Source organism: Muscardinus avellanarius (genome assembly GCF_963383645.1).
Source record: "Muscardinus avellanarius genome assembly, chromosome: 17".
Lineage (NCBI taxonomy): Eukaryota > Metazoa > Chordata > Mammalia > Rodentia > Gliridae > Muscardinus > Muscardinus avellanarius.
Window position 1 is genome coordinate 19,092,398 of NC_137803.1, and position 10,044 is coordinate 19,102,441.

The window sequence follows — 10,044 nt, forward strand, 5'->3', positions numbered from 1 at the left end:
CTTAAATTCATTTGGAACAACAAAAACCCAGAGTAGCCAAAGTAGTTCTCAGCAACAAAAACCATGCAGGAGGCATCACAATACTGCAACACATAGGCACAGATAAACACTTTCTCAACAAGACCCAAAGGCACAACAAATTAAAAGGCGAATCAATACATGGGATTGCATGAAACCGAAGAGCTTCTGTTCAGCAAAGGAAACTGTCAAGAACCTTAACTGAGAGCCAACAGAATGGGAGAAGATTTTTGCCAACTACTTCCCCAATAGAGGACTAATATCTAGAATATACAGAGAACTCAAGAAACTCAACACTAAAAAAACAAATAACCCACTTCCGGGAAGATGGCGACCGAGAAAAGCGGGGCTTAAGAGTCCCGCTAACAACCAATCTCCATTACCACAAAAAGAGCGCCTTTCATAGCCAGAAAACACCATCACCAGAAAAACAAAAAAACCACCAGGCTCCAGAGAGAAAGCGGACTGAGAACAGAGCTCAGGACCACAGAGGAGACACACGCGCCCGAGGACGCGGCAGCAGCGCCATACTGCCGGCAGCAGCGGCGAACTCAGTGGACGGCTACAGCAAGCCGAGGTGAGCCGATGTGGAACAGCCAGGCGGGATCTTTCGGTGCAGACAGCATTTAAAGCTCCCAGTGGCTGAGCTCAGCACACGCTGCAGGGATTCAGAGTGGAAATCAAAACCAGAGAAGAAAAAATACGCCAGCCTCATGGCCGAGGGCGTGGCAGAGGCGCCATATTGCCACCGGCGGCGTCAGCAGCAGTGAATTCACCGAGTCCAGTACAGCTACATCTACGTACTCAAGAACAGTGAGTCAAATTGCGGGCCACAGAGGAGAAATCCCAGTATTGTGCCTCCTGGGACTTGACCCAGTGAGGGAGTGGTGGTGGCAGAGATATCACACCATAGGAGAGCGTGCAACCTGGCACCCCCCATAGTTTAAAGCAGCCTCTATCGACTCCCTGGGTCGGAGACTCTGTGATACAACCCAGTAAAGGAGTAGTAGGGTCTGAGATAATACAGACTCGAGATCCAGAGCACCTTAAATGAAGCCGTAGTGACCCAGGGAAGAACCCAGAGAAGGCACAAACTTCCGAAATCATGGGAAAGAGGAATAACACTGGAGCAATGAATGCCCACAACACCACAACATCAGAACCCGATAAAACAGAACATCAGAGATTTCTAGAAGATCAAATCAGGAAAATAACTGTAGAAATAATAGAGGTGCTTCGAAAAGAACTCAGAGAGAGCCAAAAAGAGATAAAGGATGCAATTAATGAAGTAAAGGCCTCAATTCAAAGCACAAACAACCGATTAGACCACATGGAGAACAGAATCTCGCTCTTAGAAGATGAGCAATCCAAAAATGAATGCATAGTTTCTAATCTAGAAAAAGATATCCAACAGCAGGAATCTGACATTGAAGAAATATGGGCCCATCTTAAGAGAGCTAACCTAAGAATAATTGGAATAGAGGAGGGAAAAGAAAGTGATACCAAAGGGATCAACAATCTCTTCAAGGAAGTAATAGCAGAAAATTTTCCAAATATAGAGCAAGAGGTTGATACACAGATCCAGGAAACTTATAGAACTCCCTTTAGACAGGATCGGAGAAGAGGATCCCCACGCCATATAATTGTCAAAATGACCAATGTGGAAGCCAAGCAGAGAATCTTAAAGGCAACAAAAACAAAGGGCCAAGTGACATTCAGAGGCAAACCAATTAGAATCACTCCAGACTTCCCAAACCAAGTCATGAGAGCCAGAAGGGCTTGGAGTAACATATTCCAAACTCTGAAAGAAAACAACTTCCAGCCAAAAATTTCCTATCCAGCAAAACTTTCTATCAAATTAGATGGAGAAATAAGAAGCTTCCATGACAAACAGAAACTGAAGGAATTTATGTCTTCAAAACCAGCGCTAGAGAAAATACTCAAAAAGATTAACTACAAAGAAAAAATAGGTAACACTCACCAGAACCAGAGAAACAAGATTTTCCATCCAACAGACAACTAAGATTGGTTATCTGTGGAGATTCATTATTTATGTTAGTCTTTTACCTATCTCTAAATTGTATTGTTTGCCTTTATTGTTGTTAATTTTTAGGATTTCTAGTTGGAATATTAATATACCTTCAGATATAGCATTTGGAAATACTTTATCCAATTCTATTAGTAACTGTTAACTCTGTTTACATTGTCTTTGGATATACAATATTTTCTTTTATTTTTTAGGGAGTTTATATATTCTTCTGTTGCCTGTGCCATTGAAATCATATCCAAGAAATCACTGCCAATTTCAATGTTGTGAGGTTTTATGACCCAGATTTTCTCCTAAAAGTTTATAGTCTTAAGATTTATATTTAGGTCTTTTATCTAGTTTGAGTTAATACTTGTATGTGGGATTAGGTAAGGGTCCAATTTTATTCTTTTCCATGTAATTATTATTTTTCAACAATATTTAGTTAAAAGATTATTATTTCCACCACCAAATCTTCGTGGAAACCTTGTCAAAAATAACTTGACAATATAGGGAAGAAGTTAGCTCTAGGCTTGTATTTAACTCCAATGGTCTATATATCTGCCCTTAGAACAGTACTACACTGTTTCAATTATTGTAGCTTTATATGGTTTGAAATCAGAAAATATACATCTTCTAGCTTTGTTTTTGCTTCGAGATTGTTTTGGGTATCTAGAGTCCATATTCCATATCAGGATAGATTTTTTTCTGAAAAATAAATATATGATAGTTTCACCTAAAAAAAAGAAAAAAATATTCTCTGGTAAGAAAGAAAGCAAAAAGAAATATTGAAATGTTATCTTTAAGACATCAAAAGCTTGGTATCAGACAAATGAAACTGTTATGTGAGATTATCATTTTTAATTTTGGATAAATTGCTATAATACTAGATGTCAACCACTAAGCCAAGCATGGGAGGGAGGGATGGGGAGAGAATGGGGTGGGGATCGGGTGGGGGCTGACTGGGCGATGTGTGCATGTATATCTACAAAAGTTTGTATCCCACTATGATGTATGAATACAGTGCACCAATAAAATTAAATTAAAAAAAAACAAATAACCCAATCAAACAATGGGCACATGAACTACATAGACATTCATGAAAGAAGAAATTAAAATGGCCAATAAATGCATGAAAAAATGCTCAACATCATTGGCAATCAGAGAGATGTAAATCAAAATTACCCTGAGATTTCACCTAACTCCAACTAGAATGACAATCATTCAAAACACAAACAACAACAAATGCTGGTGAGGATGTGGAGAAGTGAGAACTCTAATACATTGTTGGTGGGATTGCAAATTAGTGCAACCACTTCGGAAAATATTATGGAGAATTCTCAAAAGAATGGGAACAAATTTACCATTTGATCCAGCAATACCACTCCTGGGTATCTACCCAAAAGAAAGTAAACCAAACTGCCAAATTAATGCATGTGTATCTATGTTCATAGCTGCCCAATTCACCATTGCTAAACTATGGAACCAGCCAAGACAATGGAATTTTACTCAGCCATAAATAAAACCATAATTATATAATTTACAGGGAAATGGATGGAACTGGAGGACATTATTCTAAGTGAGATTAGTCAGTCACAAACATAAGAAATCAGATGCTTTCCCTAATATGTGAAAGCTAAGAAGAAATGGGTCATAGGAGAAACTCTAGATGAAAAAGGAAATCCTATAGAGGAGCAAACAAGACAACCTAACTGAGGGAATGGGGGGGGAGGAAACTCTAAAGCACACGATGTACTTAAACATATCTAAGTCAACCACTAAGCCAAGCATGGGAAGGAGGGATAGGGAGGGAATGAGGTGGGGATTGGGTAGGTGCTAACTGGGTGATGTGTACATGTATGTCTACACAAGCTTTTTACCCCATTATGATGTATAAATATAGTGCACCAATAAAAAATTAAGAAAAAGAGATTAGAGATAGTGAAAATGTAGTAGTATTCTAGTATCCAATGTAGAGTTTCAGTTATAGTGATATAAAGTGGATTTAATAAAAGATAAGGAAGAGAGAGGAAGAAAGAAAAAAGAAAAAAAGAAAAGGAATAGAGAGAAGAGAATTGGTATGTACAAGGGAAGAAGCTTGGGAGAGGGTTTGGGAAGAGGGTAAAAAAAATAGGCATACACACACAAAAAAGAACAAAAAAACAAAACCACCCCAACAACAAATTAATGCAACTCTACAAATAAATGAATATTCAGCAGACTGGGCCTCTGCATTCTCTCTCTGTGCAGATACCAAGTACCACTGGCACCTTTCCTGCTGTTAGCCTAGTTTGCTGAATCTTTCTCAGTCTATGCAGATGGACAGTATCAATGGGGCTGGATCTAGTGTTAAGCACAGGTCACTGCCTCCCTCGGTGGCATATGCCTCTGAAACCAAACTCAATGTAATTGTCTCTGTTCTCCATAGTTAGGGCTGAACTGGTCTGACTACTTTCCATTCCCCTTTATTGGGTGGTCTGTGGTGATCCTGGAAATCCTACTAGTTTGGATCTAGTGTTAAGCATAGGTTCCCCCCACACTGTCCACTGATCAGAGCCTGAGTGTGTCTGAGTCTCTGTTATGTACAACAGCAGAGTCCATTCCTACTTTCTCCATGTTGAGCTACAAAGTCTCAGACCCAGGGAGTTTATCGCAGCTGCCTGAGTCCTGGGTGTATTGCGCTGGGTGTTCTCCTATGGACACTGTGGCTTCACTTTTGGTGTTATTGAACCCTGCTTTGGATCTCTGGAGGGCATGGTAAGCTCTGCTGCCAGTGCTGCAAGTTGTAGACTCTACCCCTTTCTTCACAGGGTTAATCCTTTTCTTTTCTTTTTTAAAAATTTTTATTGGTGCATTATATTCATACATCATATTGGGGTAAAAAATTTGTGTGTACAGTCATGTACACATCACTGATTTAACCCCTACCCAATTCCCACCCCAATCCCTCCCTTTCCCTCCCTCCCTTGCTCGGCTTAGTGATTGACTTCGATATGTTTAAGTACATTGTGTGTTTTAGAGATTTTCCTCTTCTCCCCTCCTTTCTCCTCCTTTAGGTTGCCTTGTTTGCTCCTCTATAGGATTTTCTTTTTCATCTGGAGTTCCTCCTATGATCCATTTCTCCCTAACTCTCACATATTAGGGAAAGCATCTGATTTCTTATTTTTTGTGACTGACTAATCTCACTTATTTTCTTTGTAGGGTTGAAGTGCAAAGTCTCAGACCAAGTGAGTTTATCCAGGCTGGAAGAGTTCCTGGAGATGCTGTGCTGGGATTCTCCTGCCGGGGCCATGACTTCACTTACAGTGTTGGGTGTCGTTACTCCCTGGTCTAGATCTCTGGAGGGTGTGGCGAGCTCGGCCACCACTGCTGCAAGTTGTAGCTGATTTTTGCACAGGAGGAACTGATGGCTTACAATTCAGATGATCTGCAGCTGCTTACTTCAGGTCCTTAGATGTTTTCCTGATTGTCCCTGGAGTCAGATGCATTGAGGCAAGATGGCACCGCTGTTGCTCCCGTGGCTGCGAGGTGGGCGGGTTTCTTTTCTGGTGTTGAGCTCCACTCTGGATCCCTGGAGGGTGTGATGAGCTCTGCTGCCACCGCTGAAAATTGTAGCCGGTGTTTGTGCGGGAAGACCTGATGGCTTACAACTCTGATGGACTTCAGCTGTTTTCTTCAGGTCCCCGGTTATTTTCCTGTTCATCTCTGACGTTGGGTGCTGTGAGGTAAGATGGTGCCACTGTGGCGACTGCCGCCAAAAGGCAGGCAGGTTTCATTTCTGCTCTCTGATCGGTCTACTAACCTCCTTTTCCTTGTCCCTTGTAGCTATTGTTTTATTCCTTTACTGATAGTATTTTCTGGCTTTGTAGAATGCTGTTTTTGAGGCAATGGAGCTCGGGTGTCAGCAGGACTGGTATGCAACTGCTTCCTTTGGTCATCATCTTCCCAGAAATCTCTCTCTACTTTCTTTCTTTCTTCTCTCTCTCTTTCTTTCTTTCTTTCTTTCTTTCTTTCTTTCTTTCTATTTTTCATTCCTGGGGATGGAACCCAGGGGAGTTCTACCTCTGAGCTACACCGCCAGCCCAATTTTTATCCCTTAGTTTGAGACAGGGTCTCATTATGTTGCAGAGGGCCTCACTAAGTAGCTGAGTCTGTCCACGAACTGCGGCCCTCCTGTTGCAGCTTCCCAAGTACTGGGATTACAAGTGTGTACCACCAGGTCTAGCTTACGCTCTTTACCTTGACATGTTAGTACCATGGCTGCCTATAGTTTCATAACAATATTCTGATTTCTGTCTGTTGGAGTAAAAAATTGTTTATTTCCTTCAATAGTTTGAACAAAGAAGTATTGGGCCTAATTTTTCTCTGGTTGGAGCTGGGTCACTGCTCATCCTTGAGCCAGGAGAGTGGAATGTGTGATTGGCGTAGGCTGGGTCCCAAGATTTTGCTAGGGTAGGGGATGGAGTCAGGCCCAGTAAGACGTGAGGGTAGGTGGACCAAGGGGGGCATTCTGGAACAGAAGGGTGGATGTCGAGCAGCCAAGTTACAGCAAAGAGCACTGGAGAAAGAACCTCAGATTTGAGTAGCGCCACATATGGATGTGGTATTCTGTTGACATTTGTCCATGTAGACCCCCAATTCTGCCCATGAGCAAGTTGTTATTCCTGACATTTTACAAGGGCAGTGCTGGGATTTGACTGGTGCCTGCTTGACTGTCACTCATTTTTATATATCTGCCCAACATTAAGAGCCAGGCCCTACTGATTGCTAACCAGGTCTTTATTAGCTATTTGTCTTTATGCCCCCTTTTCCCCCCAAGTGTTGGTCTGCCCAGGATGATGCTGAGACACCTGTCTATAGAAAGGGTGGAATCATTACTTTTGCTGGTGTCAAATCTGGAAATTTATAACAACAGGGAAGTCTGAGTTTCCCTCTGGGGTCTACTGACTTGAGGGTCATGGGGCACAGGGGGGACCCCTCTCCATTTCTTTTTTCCTTTTCAGCAACATCAGACTCTCACCTCACACCTACCTCCACTTGGCACCACTCTCAGCTCTAATCTGGTCTGTCCCCTCGCTGTCTCACAACCATGTGAGGACCATTCTCTCCTTTGCACCAAAACTCCCTTCCTAGAATATCCACCCCTGTTCCTGCCTCCTGCCCAGAGCCCTCAGGACCTAGTTGTGCAGTGAATTTCCCTTGGCTGCTTCTAACCCCAGGGGCTCCCCTTCCCCTAAAATGGAACAACATTCAATTTTAGTTCTTATGTAAGGACTCACACATACACATGCATGTAAATGCACACACACATATGCAAGTGTTGTTTAATGTATTCAACTGTTTTTTTTTTTTTTTTTTTTTTTTTGCGGGTCTGGAAATGTAACCCAGGGGCATTTGACCTCTGAGCTATACCCCAAGCCCCATTTTTTATTCTTTATTTTGAAACGGGGTCTCACTGAGTTGCAAAAGGCCTCACTAAGTAGCTGAGGCTGTCTGTGAAATGCAATCCTCCAGTCTCAGCCTCTTGAATGCTGGGATTACAAGTGTGCGCCACCACGCCCTGCTTTCAACTGTTGTTTAATTAAATATTCAAATATTGTTGTTCCTATGAGAAGCTGAGCTTCTTAGGGGCACAATCCATGTCTCAAATTTTAATGTTATGAATTCATGTTATTTATTGTTGAGAGTATTCTTAGCATGCTTAGTCCAGTTGTAGGATTGTAGTATATTCTTCATCAGAAAATTGTTGACTGCTTCAGAAAGTTTATAAAAGAAATAGGCACCTAATTATAAAAAAACACATTTATAATTTAATGTATATTCTTTTCTTTTTTCTTTTTTTGGTGGTACTGGGGTTCCTGGGAGCCCTTCTACCTCTGGGCTACACTCCCAGACCCATTTTTTATATTTTTATTTGGAAGCAGGGTCTCTTAAGCCAGCGTGGCTGGCTTCGAACCTGCGCGACACCCTTGTCTCCGCCTCCCAAGCATGGGGATTACAAGCCTGCGCCACCACACCTGGAAATGTATATTTTTTATTGCTGTTATTCATAGGTATGTTATTACTACATAATATTTTTAAAATAACCTTAAAGTTATTATAAACTTAAGTTATAATAAACTTAAAGTTATAATAAACTTATTATAAAGTTAAGGTTAAAATAACCTTAAAAGTAACATTTTGCATGACCCCTGAGCACTGTCTGCTCAACTTAAGCCAGCTGTCATAAGAAGCATTTGCCCTGTTCATGAAGAGAACACAATGGTGGGGACACTGCTGAGGCAAGGCTGATAGACTGGCAGGGCTTGGGAGAAAGACTGGCACACAAAGGGAATGACTTTGATGGCAACAGAGTTAGGGTATTTGGGACCCAATGTCTTAAGATACAAAAATAGAATGTAGCCGGGTGTGGTGGCGCACACTTGTAATCCCTGCGCTTGGGAAGCTGAGACAGGAGGATCGCGCAGGTTCGAAACCAGCCGCGCGCTGGCTTCAGAGACCCTGTTTCCAAATAAAAATGAAAAAATAGGTCTGGGAGCGTAGCCCGGAGGTAGAAGGGCTTCCAGGAACCCCAGTACCACCACCACAAAAAAATATAGAATGTATGTTACAAAATTAAAGCGGCTCAATAATAGAGTGAAAAGTGTATCTTCCTCTGATTCCTATACGCCAGGCACTCAATTATAGTTCCTTCTGTATTTTGATAGAGATGTACATATACAAAAATAGAACTATCTGTTCATTTTCCTTCACCATATGTGGTAGCATCCTAGAAACACTCCTTCCTTCCTTCCTTCCTTCCTTCCTTCCTTTCTTCCTCTCCTCCTCCTCCTCCTTCTCTCCTCCTTATCCTCATCCTTGTCCTCCTCTTCCTCTTCCTCTTCCTCTCTCTCTCTCTCTCTCTCTCTCTCTCTCTCTCTCTCTCTCTCTCTCTGTCACTCACACACACACACACACACACACACACACACACACACACACACACATTGGGAATTGAGTCCAGAGCAGTCTACCTACCTCTAAGTTATACCCTAAGTCCTTATTTTTATTTTGAAACAGGACCTTGCTAAGTTGTTGAAGGTCACTAAGTTGCTGAGGCTGTCCTTAAACCTTCCAAACTCCTATCTCAGTCTCTCAAGTACTGGGATTACAGGTGTTTGCCACAGTGCCTGGCTGCTTTTTTCTTTTTAACAATATAATTGGGATTATTTGGCAAAATTTCATACAAAGCTGTCTTCTTTTTTTTCTTTTAACATTCTATGGATGTACCACAGTTTAAATAAATAATTTTGGAATGAATTCAAAGGCATGCTATTTAAATAAATTCTTTAAATTTATTATTTAAAGGCCCCATGGATGCCTTCTCAAGTAGTTGCTAGTCTTTCATTATTTTATAGAACGTTACAAACATTGTACCTAGTTTTGTGCATGTGTATGTTTGTGATTTGTATTTATGTAAGTGGAATTATTGCATTAAAGATTATGTGAATTTAAAATTTTGTAGGTTTAACATACTAATAAATATATAGACATTTGCTAGATTATTCTTCATTGCTTCCTAGAAGTATCAATTTAATTATTATTCTTTTAAAATATCTTTAAAACAATTTTCCACTATGGTAAAAGATGCATAACACAAAATTTAACTTCTTTCTTTCCTCTTTTTCCCTCCCTCCCTCCCTTCTTCCCTCTCTTCCTTCCTTCCTTCCTTCCTTCCTTCCTTCCTTCCTTCTTTCCTTCCTTCCTTCCTTCCTTCCTTCTTGTGATACTGGGGACTGAACCCAGGGACATTCTACCTCCCATCTAGATCCCAGCTCTGTTTTAATTTTTATTTTGAAACAAGGTCTCACTAAGCTATGGAGAGCATAGCTCAGTTGTTGAGGCTGGCCACAAACCTGTGATTCTCCTGTCTCAGCTTCCCAACTCCTGAGATTACAGTGTGTACCACCACACCTGACTAAAATTTGACATCTTAACCATTCCCGAATGTACAGCTCAGT